Below are 16513 nucleotides of genomic sequence, written 5' to 3'. Positions count from 1 at the left end.
GCCTAGCCCTGATAACAAAAGAAGCCACAAGTCATAGGGACCAATGAAATATGACAGTCTGAAATAGCTACAAGATTACTTTTTCCACAGGACGACAAATAAATGTTTGGACAAGTGCAGTTGTGTGAAATGTGCAAAATAATTTCTTCACTTATTAATTTTTTTATTAACTATTACCAGTCTATATACAGGACGGTACTAACGTTTGGGATCTCTTCTTCCTAGTTCATCTATGTATTGAAGTAATAAACACTTTGCTTGTTGCTCTGAGATGTCTAATTCTCCTTCGTTGATTCTTGCCTTTACAGTTTCAGCATCCACAGTTTTCTCTGCTGTTCTGGGGAAAAGTAGAGAAGTAATTAATCAACCCGATACTTTCTAAGCCCTTTGCCAGGTCATCAAGCTCTCCTCTCCTCTTTTCAATGACATTGTACAAGATGAGTGCATCTGAGACAAGACGTACATTCTCTGCAGTCGGTGGAGGCAAAGTTGCTTCTGTTAATTATTCTGACATGTCATTCTTCAGTTGGTCTGGTACAGCATCACCTCTCTTAAGTTCAAGAAACTTAAACGGAGCAATAGCATTTTCAATCAGTTTCAATCAATGAAATGTAAAATTATTGGAGGTAGCATTGTCACAGTACTTTCCAGGGGCCCTTAAGATTACAGATACAAAAACAAAAGGCCTTGTATCAATTATTATTTAAAAGGGCTACAGGTCAATAGGCCATGAGGCTAATAGTCCTCCAGTAGCGTAGCCAATCAAAATGCAGGATTTGCATTAGTCCACTAGTTGGGTGATACAAATAACTTTTCACTATTAAAATGACCAAATTTAGGGTGATGTTTACATCAAGGATCATGGACATTTTAAAACATCTGGGAAAAAATGTCACGTTAAAGCTGTATTTTAAAAACTTAATTAAAACTTAGCCCTAAATTATCTATTGATGACAAGGTATTCAAGCTGGGGAACCAGACGTAAGTTTACTGTATACAGTAAACTGTTGCCGGCACAGTTAAGGTAAAACAATGGCATTTGCTCCTATAATGATTATCAAATACTTGTTCTACCTGAACGTTCAAAGCATAAAATCTTTTTCTGCAATTATATGCTTCTTTGTTTTCTGATGGACATCACATATGAATCACGGTTCCATCAATGGCACCAATGACGCCTGGAAATGTGTCACCAAAATCTGCCTTGACTTCATTTATCTCTTTCCCTAGCAAGATGTAAAAATTACAAATAAACATTTTCATTTTTACTAGAGTGAATGTAGCTTAAATTCAACTCTCTAAACTCGGTAAATAGCTGTATATACATATATATGCATGTGTAAAATTTCAGAACACTCAAGTGAGCAAGCTAGCACTCTCTAATCGAGAGTAACATAAATGTATTCACTTGTCAAAAGTCTTTCCTTAAGTGCAACGAAATTTCCGTTTCAGGTATCGTTCCAAGAAATATGTGATATAACGTGGTAAAAGGTTATATACTTTACTCACCATTTGGCCATCTTATATACTGGTTTTTAAGGCCACAAACCGTTTTCGTTAATCGAGAAACAGTTCAAGAAACACTGCTGTATGTGATGTCAATTCGGTCGGCGATTTCTCGCGTGCCCTCTTACAATGTAGGTCACCAATGCCCATAGGAAGACCAATACTTGCCTCTCTGGTGGGATTGATGGCCTTCCAAAAGGATTGCCAGTGTGTATCACTTCCCTTTTCAATAACTCTATGGTGGTCCAAGTCATCCTAAAATGCACCACAAACTCATGTGCAAAATAATTACGTACTGTCGACTCAAAATAATTCTGAATACGCGTTAAGTTTCTGTGAACGAAGCAGCAGGACACCCCCGTCCATTTTGTTTTGTTGCGCCTTGCCAGCGATTAAGTTTATGACTCAAAACCAGGCTTTATTCCTGGGAGGGAAAAGGCCTTTCCATTTGAACTTGAAATTTTGGCTAAATGGAAAGCGCCCCAGAAAGACCAAAGAAAGGACTTCATGTGATGAAAAAAACTCCAATTGAAAGGCACACCATTGCTGAGAAGCGAAGAAAGATTAGAACGAAAGAGATACGTGATTTAGCAGCTACGAGAAAAAAAAACAAACATGAAACCGAAGTGCAACTTGAAAGATCAAGGAGAAAGTATTCGTGTTTCAAGGAGCATTTGAAATCTTGATCTAAAGCGACTCCTGGACGGTAATTTACCTCCTTTCAAACTTGTTAACTTTGATTTTTTTTCCATTGCAAAACGAGCAGAATGTTATTAGGGTAGTCAAGCAAAACCCTAACGCTCTCATGAAAAACCTGAAAACTTTTAGAGGACGTATATGAACAAAACATGCTGGTATGCCGCTAATGTCAATTTCACGACTTAACCGCCACTGTTTCATTGGTCTACAGCGACAGCTGATCAGCAGATCTTGAACATTATGAAACCCTGTTTCCTTACATAGTTTCCAAGATAATACCACACCAATTTCATTCATGACTATGAATAAACTGTCATACAACTGTATCCACTTGCCATCACACCAAAATCCAATATTGCAGGATACTTTAAAGGTATGGTCAGCACTCAACGACAATGCACTCATCTGACAAATCCTTTGCTGGTATAAGTGTTCTTTTTCAAAGTATCTGTGTATATAACAAGCAGTTGCAACTTTTTGTCCAACCTTACTGCCTTTGGACGAGAAACTTGGGAAGCTTTCTGACCTTTCTGCCTTTTCGTTTAAGAAACACATTTTCCTAAGTCCATACTACACAACTCTCTAGTCACTCCACTTTTGTGAAATAACGTAAAGGGCGGTGGAAAATTTTCTTTTATTTGACAGAGAATACCTGGATCATGGCTGAAGATTTGATGCTTGTTTCTGCACAAATAAATGCTGCATACAAGGAGTCGAGGCTGGTCATAGTCGTTACTACCATCTTTCCAGCGGATGGGATGGAGGGTTTCTTGAATATTTTTATCATTGCAAGATGGACAGGGAAGGATCTTATCCGGAAATGTGACAATGGATCCCAAACCAATACATCCGGTACTAAAAAAGCCCACAGGAATTACCAACTGTAGTTCGGACGCGAGCTCCATGTGGTACCGCACAAACGGGCCCATTACACAAGATAGAGGCTTTTTTGTCGCAATTTTCGATCACAAGTCGAGTAAACGCTTTCGTCTCCTCATCTAACTTCATGGAAAGACAACTTGTCACCATTAATAAAAGCAGTAGTAAACCAGGAAAAAAGATCACGTTTCAAACATCAACAGTGACCGCGATTGCTACGTGGAGGGGGAATGGATCTCAATTTACTAGTAGCCTCTTCTCCACGTCCTTCTCAGCTTCACATCCATCGCCCACTGATAGACTGACTCATTGATCCATCGATCTACAGATAGACTGATCCATCGATGCACTGATCCATGGATCAATCCACCACTGATCCATATGGATGAAAAGCTCAATCGATCTATTGATCTACTGATTACTGATCCATTGATCCATCGACCCATCGATCTACAGCTCAGCTTCCCCTATTACTGGCGTCACATTATCGAACCCACTAACAGCTGAATGTTGAATTTGTGACGTCAATTGTGGGTTTTTACACCAAGGTAAAGCCGACACAGATACGGATGATGACTTCAGTGATGATGATTTCACTGATGCAGACTAAACGTTGCATGCAATGTTTTATAGGTTGCTGCTTTCATTTTCTTTATTTTTTTCACATGAATATTCCTTCTTGATATAATCTTTGTAAAAACAGCTAGCTGCCACTATAGCCAGGTGGTGTAAATAGAAGCATTTTTATTGCAAGTCATTATCAAGCTACATTACTCCCAATTTAAGAGTTAAATGGTGTATGTATACATATCTGCAGCTAATAAAACTGAAGCATAATTGTTCATAGCCCACCCCCAATGTATTGCATGATGTTTCTTGACCCACCCCTTTTTACGTGCACAAAAATGATGGCCCATCCCCTTCTGCACTTTATGACCAGTCCTTTATTATTAGGGACAGCCAATTTTCTGCAGACGAGGAACATCTTATTGATATTTTGGATGTTTGGGTGTGGTTACATAACAATTAACCATGTTTCAATGCTTTTCTGCAATCACCAGTCATTGAATAGATTGTCAAATCAAGATTTTGAAGCTGCTCACAAGCTTCAACGGCAACTGTACATAAAAGCTACATCACATGATGCTGCTGATAGCACCTCTTCAGGTAAGGTCACTGTAATAGGTGCCAGCCAGCCCTCCAAGCTATATTGTACACGTATGACTGTTTTTTCACCTTATCAACGAGGTAAAAGAAGTTTTCCAATCCCATATTTGACTGTTGTGTGACAGGTTATTGTGGTTTTATCTAGCAAGTGTTTAAGGTTTTTTTCAAAGTGAAAGTGACATACATTGTTGATATTAACACAAGTAATATTGAATACATTGATGTTCTTTCTTTTTTTTCATTTGCCTCTTTGAACCTAATTGTTCAAGTAGGAGTTGATAATAACTTGGTTTTTAGCTAAAGTATGTTTCTTACACTTGATTGCCTATCCTTCTCATAGTAACATAACATCCCTGAAGTATTTGTGGGGTTAAATGTTTTTTTTTACTTTCACCCTTATCCACTAAATAACATACTCCTAGTTCCTGACCGTCCCTTCATGAAGTAAAGACACCGAATTTGCTTATATGCATTTAACCACATGCATATTCACAGGTTTTAAGGAAATTGTAATGGTTGAGTCTTGCAAAAACCTGTTTGACTATTATGGCATCTTATTTCTTAGTGGACCAAATTCTCACACACCTCTACACTGAGAATCTTCAGATAAGATAGTCATTCAGAGAAGCTGTTTGTTGCATTCAATCAGGTAATATAATTATGTGTACAAGTTGAAAATTACCAATTTTGTTATGAAATGACTACCATAGGTTACACTAGATTGTGGCGTTGAACAAGAAGATAGATTAATAGTCTTCTTTAGTGGTGAGAGGGTATTTTATACTACTCCTAATATGTAAACTAACTTAACTATTTATGCAACTTGTAAGTTGCATAAATAAATTGTGTGCAGCATGATACCCTTGTAAATTCTCTCATGTAGCACTCAACCAGGACGTATCGAAAATTATTGGTAGACAGTGGCCTTCAGTTGTACAGTAGAAAGCAGCAGTAAAATAGAGATTACTTCATGGATAGCGCACACGTACGGGATTCTCACACTCGTTGGTAAAGTATCTGAAAGCGAACGAGTGAGATTTCTGATACAAAACCAACGAGTGTGAAAATCCCGTACAAGGCGTTTTCCATGCTGTAATTTGTTTACTTTTATACATACTGAGATTTTTTTTATTTATCCAGCTTTGGTTGGTTCTCTAAAATAATTACAAAACTCCTGTATTAAATTCTCTTCAAAAAATTAAGTTTTTACTAAAATCGACATGTGAAAATATCACCAATCAAAAATCATAACTGGTGCAAAGGATAGCAAACATTTCAATTCTTAATTGAATATGGAAGTGCTTGTTTGAAAATAACGAAATAAGCAAATCCCAAATTGGGAAGCCAATAAAGGTACTGTAATGACCGCGAAAAAGCCCGCGACAACACAATTCACTCAAACCATGGTTTGTGATTGGACGAAACAATTTTTTCACGAGTGAGAAACTCGTTTCACCTCTCTGAGTGGTCGAAGTAAAATCTGAAACGCTTTTTCACACAGCAAAATTTGATGCGAAAATCTCCGTATATATAAAATAAATAATTATAGCTGCAAGGAAAATGCAATGGTCTACTCTCCTTGACAAGTTGAACAATGGTTTTCTAAGGTGGAGACAGGAACTGAGAGAAAACACTTATAACAACAACTGCAAGAGTTTCAGTTTCAGTGCAACTGTTGCGATTGTAAAGTTTCGTGTTTCTTTCTGTCTTTTCCTCCACTAGGAAAACCATTCTACTACAGAGGCTGTGGGTGGAAACCTTGGAGCCCAGACTGGTCTAAGGAAGATCAAGAACGGATCCAAGCAGTGAATGCGATGTTCACCAGACCGTTTGGTCCTGTCTTCTGCAAGTATGAATTTGCAAATTATTGAAAGCTTCTGTCTTATCCGCAGGCCAGATTATACATGATCAGGCAGACATCCTTTGCAATAACGAAGCAAATGATAACATCGCTGCATGCAACCTTGCTGAGAAGGACGTGGTGAACACTCACGAACTACACAATGGTGTTACTAATGCATTTGCAAGCAAGGGCAAAGGCAATTACAGTGTCAGTAGTCAACATGATTTAGACAGAAATGGCACTTGTAACCTGATTAGTGACGAAGATGATGCCATTGGCAGTGAGAGTGCTGAAGCTAACTCAGACAGAAATGACAGCTGTAACCTGGTTAGTGCAAAAGATGATGATGTCATTTGCAGTGCCAGTGTTGAAGGCAACTCATAGAGGTAACACAAAGCAACTTGCTCTAGCAGATTTTCGGAACGGGAAGTTAAACAGCCTAACCCATAATCATGCAGCAGCATACTACTTTCCTAAAGTGTCCTACATTCCACCAGGATATGTTTTAGTTTCCAAAAATTGCGCAAAATTGTTCAACCCTTTACTGGCCAATGGTCACCCATCAGCATGTACTATACAACATGCGTTAACATTGTTGCGATCCTGTCCAAAGGATGTCGTCAAAATTGGCCATCTAGGATGTTACAACATGGGTGCTCTAAAAGTGTTTCAGAAAATTTGTGAATTGGACTCAGATGCCTTCATCTTGAGATGAGCAATTTCTTGGCTTTCTCAAACACCCGTGGCACTGAGCACTTCCAAAATCAAAGATGTTTTGATGAATTCAAGGGTTAATGATGTCATTTTACAACAGAAAACAGTATTATGAATTTGTCAGACTTTTGTACCCTTGCTTGTGAAAGTTACGTCAACAGTTTTGCTATTGACACAACATGCCTTGCCTTTCTGGGAGAAGAGAAACAAAGTGATGTTGCATACCTCCCCTGTTACGGTCAGTCATGGGCGAAACAAGGAGCATTGTTTTTCAGCCAAAAGGTATCAGGGTATTTCATTCACTGCTCAGCAGATGCAGCAAGTATAATCCTTATTCCAATTCATATCCCAGCTATGTTACATGGGGACTTTGATGCTGTCAGTAGAAATGTCAATTTTGATCATGGCTTGAAGATTGCCCCACCCAAAAGCACTCTGATAGTTATCAAGAACATGTTGAATGGTTTCAGTGATCTTTCAAGATCTTTCAAGTGGTTCCCGATTCAACTTGCAACAATGGAACTGCCCAAAGTTGTGCCTTCCTTTGCCCCATATCAACATGCCACAGCAGACAACAAGAGGTGCAGGAGCAGGCAGCTGTGGTGTGGAGGTGATTCTCTCTGTCAGAGATATCATCAGAATTGGAAGATGCCTTCCATCATTTCAGTGGGAGTTTCCTTAAGGACATGGGACTTCTTCGAAAGCAGTTGATGTGTCAAATTTTGGAATGGAGAAACAATGCTAACTGAACATTCTACTATCCTGACAAAAGTGTTCCCACAAGACCATAAAAATTTTTTTAAAGTATTTTAAACATTAATAGCTATGGGTCTTCCCCCCTCCCCTTACAATGTTAACTTCATTGTACATGACTGGTGTATTTTGTTTGTATTTGGTTTCAACATTTTTATATTTCTTTCAGAGGAGGGAGGGGGTTGAATGGCCCTATGATGAATAGAATATTCACGGTAGGTCTTCTTTGCGTGCGTTCCAAGGGTGTCCCAAATACTATTGGCCCAAATTGTAGTTACCTATTTTTCTTTTGTATTCAAAGAAAGTAGTAAATGATGTTTTTTTTGTTGTTGCAATCGCAATACAAATCCCTTTGTAAGGGGCTATTGTTATTGCTAAAATTGTAAATATCCTTACATATCAATGACTTGTTCTAGGGAGTTATATGAATTCTTTTTTTCATACTTGTTGTATATTCTTCCACATACATATACGAACATGTATATTGCTTTATATTGAATCTAAAGCACCGGGTGTACAGGTCTCTGTAACAGTGGCTTCTTAACGACTTTTCGATTCCTTCTTTGCTACAGCAACGACAATAATAGTTATGCTTAAGTTGTATGCTTCACTACATAATTACTTAAAGGTAACCATAACCTACAGAAGTAGTGTGGTGAGGTTTTAATTGAAATTTGAAGCCGAGATTTCTGTACTAAATTCTTGTGGCTACCACCGCACTTGCATTACACGAAGAACTTTCATGCTGGCCTTTTAGAGTTTAAGGGTTATTCAATTCAATACAGTATGATGACCTAGTACACTACTCTTTCACACGACGGTAAGATAAACTAAATATTCAAAAGATAGCATCTTTAAACCCACGCAAACAAGAAAGATAGTGTGATGTCCTAAATGGGGGGCCACGCAAGTTTCAACTGCACTCGTGTGATTTTAGTGATGGCCTAAACGGGTTCAAATGACTCCGGAGACTACTTATCGAAGACCCTTTGAACTGAGTGTTTACTTTGCAACATAATTTCGCTTGATCATTAGGGATTGTATTTAGGACAAGCACAATGAATACCTCCTTTCAAGAACTTCACAATTGCTATTACAATTAGCTATGTAGATAAATATACCGATGAGAAACGAGGATGAAGCGCAGCGTTGATTCTTTCAACCAAACCTGCCCCTCATAACTTGTAGCCCGTCTGATCATTTGGGTCTAACCGTTTCCTGGGTTATGGAACCAAAACGATCATCACATAAGCATCTTTAAACACCGGAATTACGGTGGCTTCATCATCGTGTTGATCACGCCTGTGTTTCTTCAGTGAGTTAAGTGATTTGAAAGGTTTGTTACAAGACAATCAATTCGTTCGTATGGTCGACATTTTGAAATTATCATGCGCACATGTTCTAATGCGTAAAAAAAACGGAAGACAAAGAATTTCTGAAGGTGGCAGGCAAAATATCGATCAATAGGGGTGTACCCGTAGCTTGTCGTTCGTTTTGTAAAGGTGGGAGACAAAAGTAAACTTGCTTTCTGTTTTCCATGCTTCCCGCTCACACTCATAAGTGAAATTATATTTTCTGGCTGTTTTTCGCACTTAATTGAAGAACAAATTTTGTTGCTTACCTCATTCTTATATCAACTAAACATTCACACCTGCAATGAAATTGATGTATTTACGAAGTTCTGAGCATCATGTGAAAGATGTGTACAAATAATTTACCAGGTTTACCACTTTCATGAAATGAGCATGAATTTAATGATGTCCAGATGAAGTGTCATATTAAAAAAGGAGACGGACACATGGTGACGTGTGAGTAATGTCTTCGAGGAATTTATCATAGTTCCCAATGTACAGTCCTGTGCTATTTTGTCAACACTCCTTTTGTTTCATATCGCGAATTTGGTCAATTCAGATGACAGTCCTGCACGTTTCTAAGGCTTACGGGTCATCATGATATCTAAATCTTTGAAACTTGGTAAACGATCAAGGTAATTTTTTTGTAGGAGGGTTTGTATTAAGACCATTGTTGAACTGGCCATGAGAAGATATAATATCGTAGGAATAATAAGGAAGAGAGCTTTGTTATTCACAATTTGGTCTAAAGAATTAATGGTTACTTAGCTTTTGGTAATCCTTGACGAGACTTGAGATTCTCTAAATCTCTTGCAGTCATAATCGCAATAGGCCGAGAACCTTCACTTTCCCTCAGCCAAAATGATGGAATTTTTAGCCCAACAATATGCATAGCCAAACCTCTCCTTGAAGTTTCTTGCATCAGGCAACAATTCTGAAGTGTTGAAGGCATGGGAAGACGACATCTTGTTGTGTCGGTTCCTTCGATTTTGCACAGCAAGCGACGTAGTACATCCATACAGAAGAATTAAAGTTCCTTCTATTACTACACGCTGTTTTCCGTTACACAAGTAACTCTCTAACCATTGAAATAAGGGCGATTGTACACCTAGAGCCTCCAACTTACGCAGCAAACCAGCATGCCACACCTTATCAAATGCCTTGCTGATATCTAGGAAGAGAACTCGTACCTCTTTGCTGCCCTCTAAGGCATCATAAATCTTGTGAACAAGAAAAATCAGTTGGTTAATTGTTGAGTCACCAGGCCTGAAACCCGATTGAAATTTATAAACAAAGCCAATTTCCATCAAAAAGTTATACAAATGAACGAACACAACTTTTTCACAGATCTTGGAAAAACTTGCCAGCAGAGAAACAGGATGGTAATTCACTTTGAGTTGACGGTTGTCATTTTTAAAAAGAGGAATAACATTTGCAAGCTTGCATTTGCTCGGGTACTGACCAAGTGAAAGAGACAAATTAACAAAATGAGTAACATAAACATGAAAACCCTCACTGCATAACTTAATAATCTTATTACCAACTCCATCATAGCCACATGCCTTAGAGATATCAATACCCTTCATCAGTTCAAGCACTTGCTCTCCAGTAGCAATAATACTGGATAAAAATTGCTGTGTCTGATATGGCTGGATAAGAGGAGGAATGGCATTGGCACCTGGAAGTTCAGTCTGTGACACAAAATACTCGTTAAATATGCACGCTTTTTCCTTGGCATCTAAAATAAGCACTTCGTTTTCCACAATGGTTGGAATAGATGAAGAATTTTCTCGACCACATACCCTATTAACGATTGACGACCACTCTTACAGTTGATATCTGGATTACTGAAATCCTTATTGGCTCTTTCAGAAAACGATTTTTTAGCAAATCATATGAGAGAGGTTACAATGTTACGTTGAGCCCTATAACTTTCCCACGTGACTGGAGATGGACGTTTATTATGAATTCGGAGCAGGCGGTCCCACCTCCTAATTGCAACGCACACTTTACTATCCATCCAGGGTTTATCATTTGGACGTATTGTAACCGTTTTCAATGGAATATACTTCTCAATAATTGAACGAAAATGATTGTACCAACAGGTATATGTTTTCACAGAGAGAAATCCAGTCCAACTGCGATAGTTCCCAATTCAAATCCGTAATATTAACGTTATTAAAAATCCACACACACACCTCTTGTGCGACCGACTTCGGTGAATGAAAAGATTCATACTTGAGAAAATAACAGAATGATCACAATTGGATGGGGGACTTAAAGTCCCAGAAGCACTAAAACGCTCTGGACAATTTGTGATAACCAAATCCAATATTGTCGAACTTTTAAAGGTGATATGTGTTGGGTCTGCTATCAACTGCGCCAAATTATTACTTTCTAAAAACGAATTTAATTTTTCACCAACATCACTATTCCATGATGGATTTGCAACATCGTCATGAGCATTTAAGTCTCCCAGCATAACAATAAAGTATGGTTTGGGAAGTTGACGGATTTTATCAAGAAACAGTTGAAAGTACTCAAAGAAATTATCAAGGGAAACACCGTCATTGCGGCCTGTAACAAACCCCACAGAGAATATCAAGGTGTTTGATGCGGAATTCAATTCAAAGAACTTCCACGGCCAAAAGTTCCAAATCTAATGTACACTTGACCACAAGAGAGTTAGTCGTGAAAAATGCAACACCGCCACCTACTCTCTGGTGTCTGTCAAGCCGGATAATAGGGCCGTATCCCAGAATTTGTAAACAATCACTGGACACTCGCTCGCTGAGCCATGTTTCGGTGACTGCAAAAACATCAAACCCATTCTCCTTCACCAGTTCAGAAATCTCATCAAACTTATCATCCCTATTCAAACTTCTAGGGGAACATTGAGAAGGCCAAGAATTTTTTGCATTGTCTCTTAGGAGAATGGGTCTTCACTTAAGGAACTGCTTGTCCCTTGCCAGCAGAGTCTCCAATATTAGCTCCAGTGATCTACCCAGTTTAGAGCAGGATTGCAGACAGTATTTTAATTTGACATCATTATTTCACTCTGCAAATCTCAGTGTTTGGGCAATGGGCTACTGTGTACCCTTTCATACCAAACAGCTTTTTGAAGATCTTGGTGTGGGTTTAGGAATTAATTCAATGCAGGGAACAAAGTCTAAACACCAGCAACTTGCTTCGTTTGCCAGTTTTTCCCTTGTAAAACACAGATTAGTTAAAGTGTTTAGGCATGAGCATATGTCGAACATTTGAATGAGGCAACAGAATCCATGTCATGATACCTACAGGAAATGTAAAGACACGTATGTTCCAAAGTGGTGCAACACTGCAGGATATTGTTCATGTGGTATGCCTTCAAACACTGCAAGTGCATGCATGTACTGCTCATGTGAAATTTCAAAAGAAATTGTTGCTTGTGGTTCAGCAGGGAAAATAACATTAAAGATTAAAAAAATTCATGCTGAAGCTCAAAAATGAATACCTTCTGTGAGGCTTGGCTGGATAATATCAGATTGGGTGTGTTGAAAGGTGGTAGCTAGAAAATTAAATATTGAGATAATAAGAGGTTTTTCTCAGGAAAGTTCATTTATAATAAGAGCTTCAATGTTATATAATGTTCCTATTGGTTTCATAAAAATTACACTTCATCTGGATCTTAAGTGCTATTATTTTGTGTTATACAAACCCCTAAGAGAAAACTTGATAGGAAATCCACAAATTGGCCATTGAAGTAGATTGCTTTTGATATCTTATATTCAGTTTGGCAGTGAAGCTTAGAGGACACAAAGTGGCCTACTATAATCAAATAATAACAATTTCACAACCTGTATGATATTTATGGGATAAATGTTGGAAGTATCTAATCCTTATGTGTTTCAACCATAAAGATCAATATCCCTGTCATGGAAGGTCACAGTATGAACCGTGCCTTTGTCTCTGGAAATTCCACAATATATCTCTCCTCTTATCATAATTTCTAATCACCTTCCTTGGGCAAGTATGAATATTAAAAAAAAATAAATAAACAGAAAAAATAATGTTAAAATTATGTACAGTCCATGCCCTGGTAATCATAATCGTCTTGCAACTTGATACAGATGTAAAAACAACAAAAACAACTGGAATGTGCCAATGGCAACTAATGTAATATTCTTTATATGATAGTTAACAATTATTCTTTGAAATCAAGGTGAATAGTGGTAGAATATTTACCGAGCGGCAAAGCGGCGAGGTAAATATTCTGCCACTTTTCACCGAGATTGAAAAGAATAATTGTTTTAGTATATATTCACGAAGTGATCTCAACAACAATTGCAGAAAAAACCATCCAAAGTCGATTTAATTTGCTTCTCAATTCATGCGTGAAAATGTTTGCAGAAGCTTCAAACATGGGAAATCTAAATAACCTTCGTTAAAATCCTCGTCACAGACGGCAAAATGGTAATTTAGCACTTTTTAAATCAGCAATCTAAATCGAAAGTCTGCTTGTTAAAACATTTTCACCGTTCGATCAAAGTTTTTGAGGTTCATTTGAAATGGAAATGGAAAGTGCAGTTGGTAAAGGATCCACGTGAAATGGTGGCTCTATTTGAGGTGAGCGTTAGTTTGTTGTAAAATGACCCATCTTGTTTCCTTGCAACCATGTGGAACTTTCTTAAACAATTTTTTAATTCCTCGATTTCACTAAGAAATTCGTTTTGGTGGGCGACCAGCCCTACAAGAGAGAATTACTCTGAGTGAAACAAATTGTTGGCGTGAAGATTGTTTACAGTCGATTTCAGTGCAGTGTATAGACCCTGTAGTCAGGCAGCATGTGTACTCCCGTGGGAAATTGGTGAAGAAAGCAAACCACTTAGCTAACTGTGTCCAAGTGACCTCAAATAGCAAGAAAAGTGATGTTGCCAAGTTTGCAACCTGCTCGGAGCCGATTTAAAGGGGTATTTTCAAAATAACGTCAAATGCTCAGCATGGAAACGAGGCTATAAAGAACATAATGCTAAATCGTTATAAAAATCTATCAAAATTTCACTGGATTAGCAAACATATTAACATGTCATGAAGAATGACCGATACTTATGTTTACAAGTCACGTGACATTTAACTTGAAAACAAGGCTCTTTAACTAAATTTTAAAAAACGCTTCTTGAATCAATAAACTTTACATTAGAACGAGGAATTTGTTGAAAGGACGATAAGAATAGACTGTCTAAGTACTAAACAAGAAATATCTTTTTCTTTGTTTCTTGTTTTATAGATTTTATTTCCTTTTCAAGGTTTAAAATCACAGGAAACCCATCGCAAGAAGCATATTTCCTTTTAATATCTTTTATAAATACATGGACATCCTCTCTTGTATAAAACTCCTAAGAATGGCTAAAAGGTTACAAAATTTTGTTCAACTGAGTGCTCAAGAAATTTTCCCTTTTAGTTAAATTTGCCATCAGAGTCTGAAATGTATTCATATTCGCTCTCGTCATCATCAACATCATGATCATCACCTTCATCATTATAGCCATCATCGTTGACGTCGACGTCGAGCGACGTGTTCTTGCAATCTTCGTCACTGTCTCAACATCCACAGAGATCTGTGCACGTCAATCCAGCCTTCCTACACTTGCACCGATTTTCTTTCGTGCATTTGCATTTCACGAGGTGGATGATTCCCTCAGGTGGTGGGGGAAGTGTGGTCATCACCGGGATCCACGCTTTCTTGTCTTCTTCCCATTTCCAGCCAAAGCGCTCCGGTGACAGCAAAACTGGATTGGGTACTATGTCGTTGTTCCATACTAGTAGCTAATAGTGGGCACGGAGAACACTTGATGCAACGCAACCTGTTTGTGGGGGGGGGGGGGGGGGGGGGGTTGTTGAGCATTTTGGCCTGTTTCTGCGTACAACCACCACAATCTCAATGCTCTGAGTGAGCAGATATCTGTCTTGAGAGAGAAAGATCTGACAGACCAAGCTTCTCTAGAGCTCCCGGTTGAATCAATTAAATACTATTCCATTTCCTTCAAATAGCTTTTGGGATCGTTTAATACGTATTCCATGAGCACAAGAAGCTGTGCTCTTGTTAATTTCTGTGATAGATCGACCAGTCCCAAAATCTGCAGCAAGATTCCTGCTCACTCCCGGAGCTGGAAGTGTAGGATTTGCATCCTCCGCTGAATCTTACAAAGCTGAATAATTTGTGTGGGTCGCCGCACTTGAATACCCTAAGCCGATTCAGGAATCCAATCCATTCGAGGCTCTTAAGTAGACTTGGGCCAAGCCTTAGCTTCTTCCTCAAAAGGATGACGCAGGAAGCACTACGGTTTACTATTTTAGGGGATGGTTCCTTAGGTATTTGTCAGGGCAGCCGATACCTATCTCCGATACCTATCTCCGATACCTATCCCCGATACCTATCCCCCCCCCCCCCCCCCCCCCCCCCCCCCCCCCCCGCCCCCTCCCCCCCCCCCCCCCCATGAGAGGCAACTTTCTCATAATTAAACGTGATTGAACTGTGGTTGTTTTTCTTTCAGCCGTGGGCGAACCTCCCCTTTGTATGGCCTGCGGCAGTCTATTTGCTGTGAAACACGCTGTAGAAGCGGCGCGAGACGAGATTGGGAAAGGAGATGATTATTTTGCCATGAGTAAGTTTTCATTTCTGGTATCATGCCTGGTATAATATGATTTTCAATCTTTCATTATCATGTCTTGGGTATTTGAAATGAGTTTCTTTGAAATGAAATGTTGATATTTGTATTTGTCTGTCGCAACTACTTCTGTATTTATTTATCGTTCAGGGCGCGGTTTCCAAAACAGGGTTTAAATAAGCCTCAACCTTGGGGCTTAATCGGCAGATATGTCCAGGAGTCTCAAACTTGAGTAAACGTAACCCGCGGTTTTGTTGCGGTGTTCCAGGGAAGTTTAAATTTAACAAACCGAGCGAGGAAGGCTAAATGATTAAACGTCTTGTTAAATAGAGAATAAAAATGGCGAACTAATCTGTTGATTTAAAACCGGAACTCAGTTTACAGACCAAGAGCTGCGTGCTCATAATCGCTTTTAGTGAGACTGTTTTATTCATTACCAATTTTGTTGACGGTCAGAAACAGTCGCAACACCTGACGAAATCTTTCCTGACGGCCGTCCACCAAGCTTTAATCGCTCTCAGGTTATACACCAGTGGAAGATTCCTTTCCGTAGTTATTATCGATGAGTCTCGAGCTCTTATAGTGAAATAGCCCCGCCCTTATTTTTTGTTGTTGTTTTTGTTTTTTTGTTTTTTTTTATTTTTCGTTAAAACGGCAATCTCTTTTGCGCAAAAGTACTGTTTCGATCTTTGCCATGACGCGAAGTTTCCAACACGAGGTTAATTAGTAACCGGTTCATCGATTAACCATACTTTGAGCAATGTAATTAACCGCGAGTTAACAAACCTGCAGTTTTTAAATTTAACCCTTGGTTAGCCCTAACGTGGGGTTTACTTTCACCTGTTGTTTGAACTACTGAACACAGGGAATTTTAACTCAGTCATAAAATAGCGATGGGGTAAGTAGATAGACTTCAGCTATGAGGGTTACAATCGTAATATGGGTGACAATGT

At 38.7% G+C, this 16513-nt stretch overlaps 1 pseudogene; it reads left to right on the top strand.

Moving 5' to 3' along the window:
- The first annotated feature begins 3033 nt into the window (after positions 1-3033).
- Positions 3034-7557, top strand: LOC138053632 (uncharacterized; annotated as a pseudogene).
- The last annotated feature ends 8956 nt before the right edge of the window (positions 7558-16513 follow it).

Source organism: Montipora capricornis, chromosome 6 (genome assembly GCF_036669925.1).
Source record: "Montipora capricornis isolate CH-2021 chromosome 6, ASM3666992v2, whole genome shotgun sequence".
Classification (NCBI taxonomy): Eukaryota; Metazoa; Cnidaria; class Anthozoa; order Scleractinia; family Acroporidae; genus Montipora; species Montipora capricornis.
The sequence above is the reverse complement of the archived record's forward strand: the minus strand, read 5'-3'. Positions and strand labels throughout refer to the sequence as shown.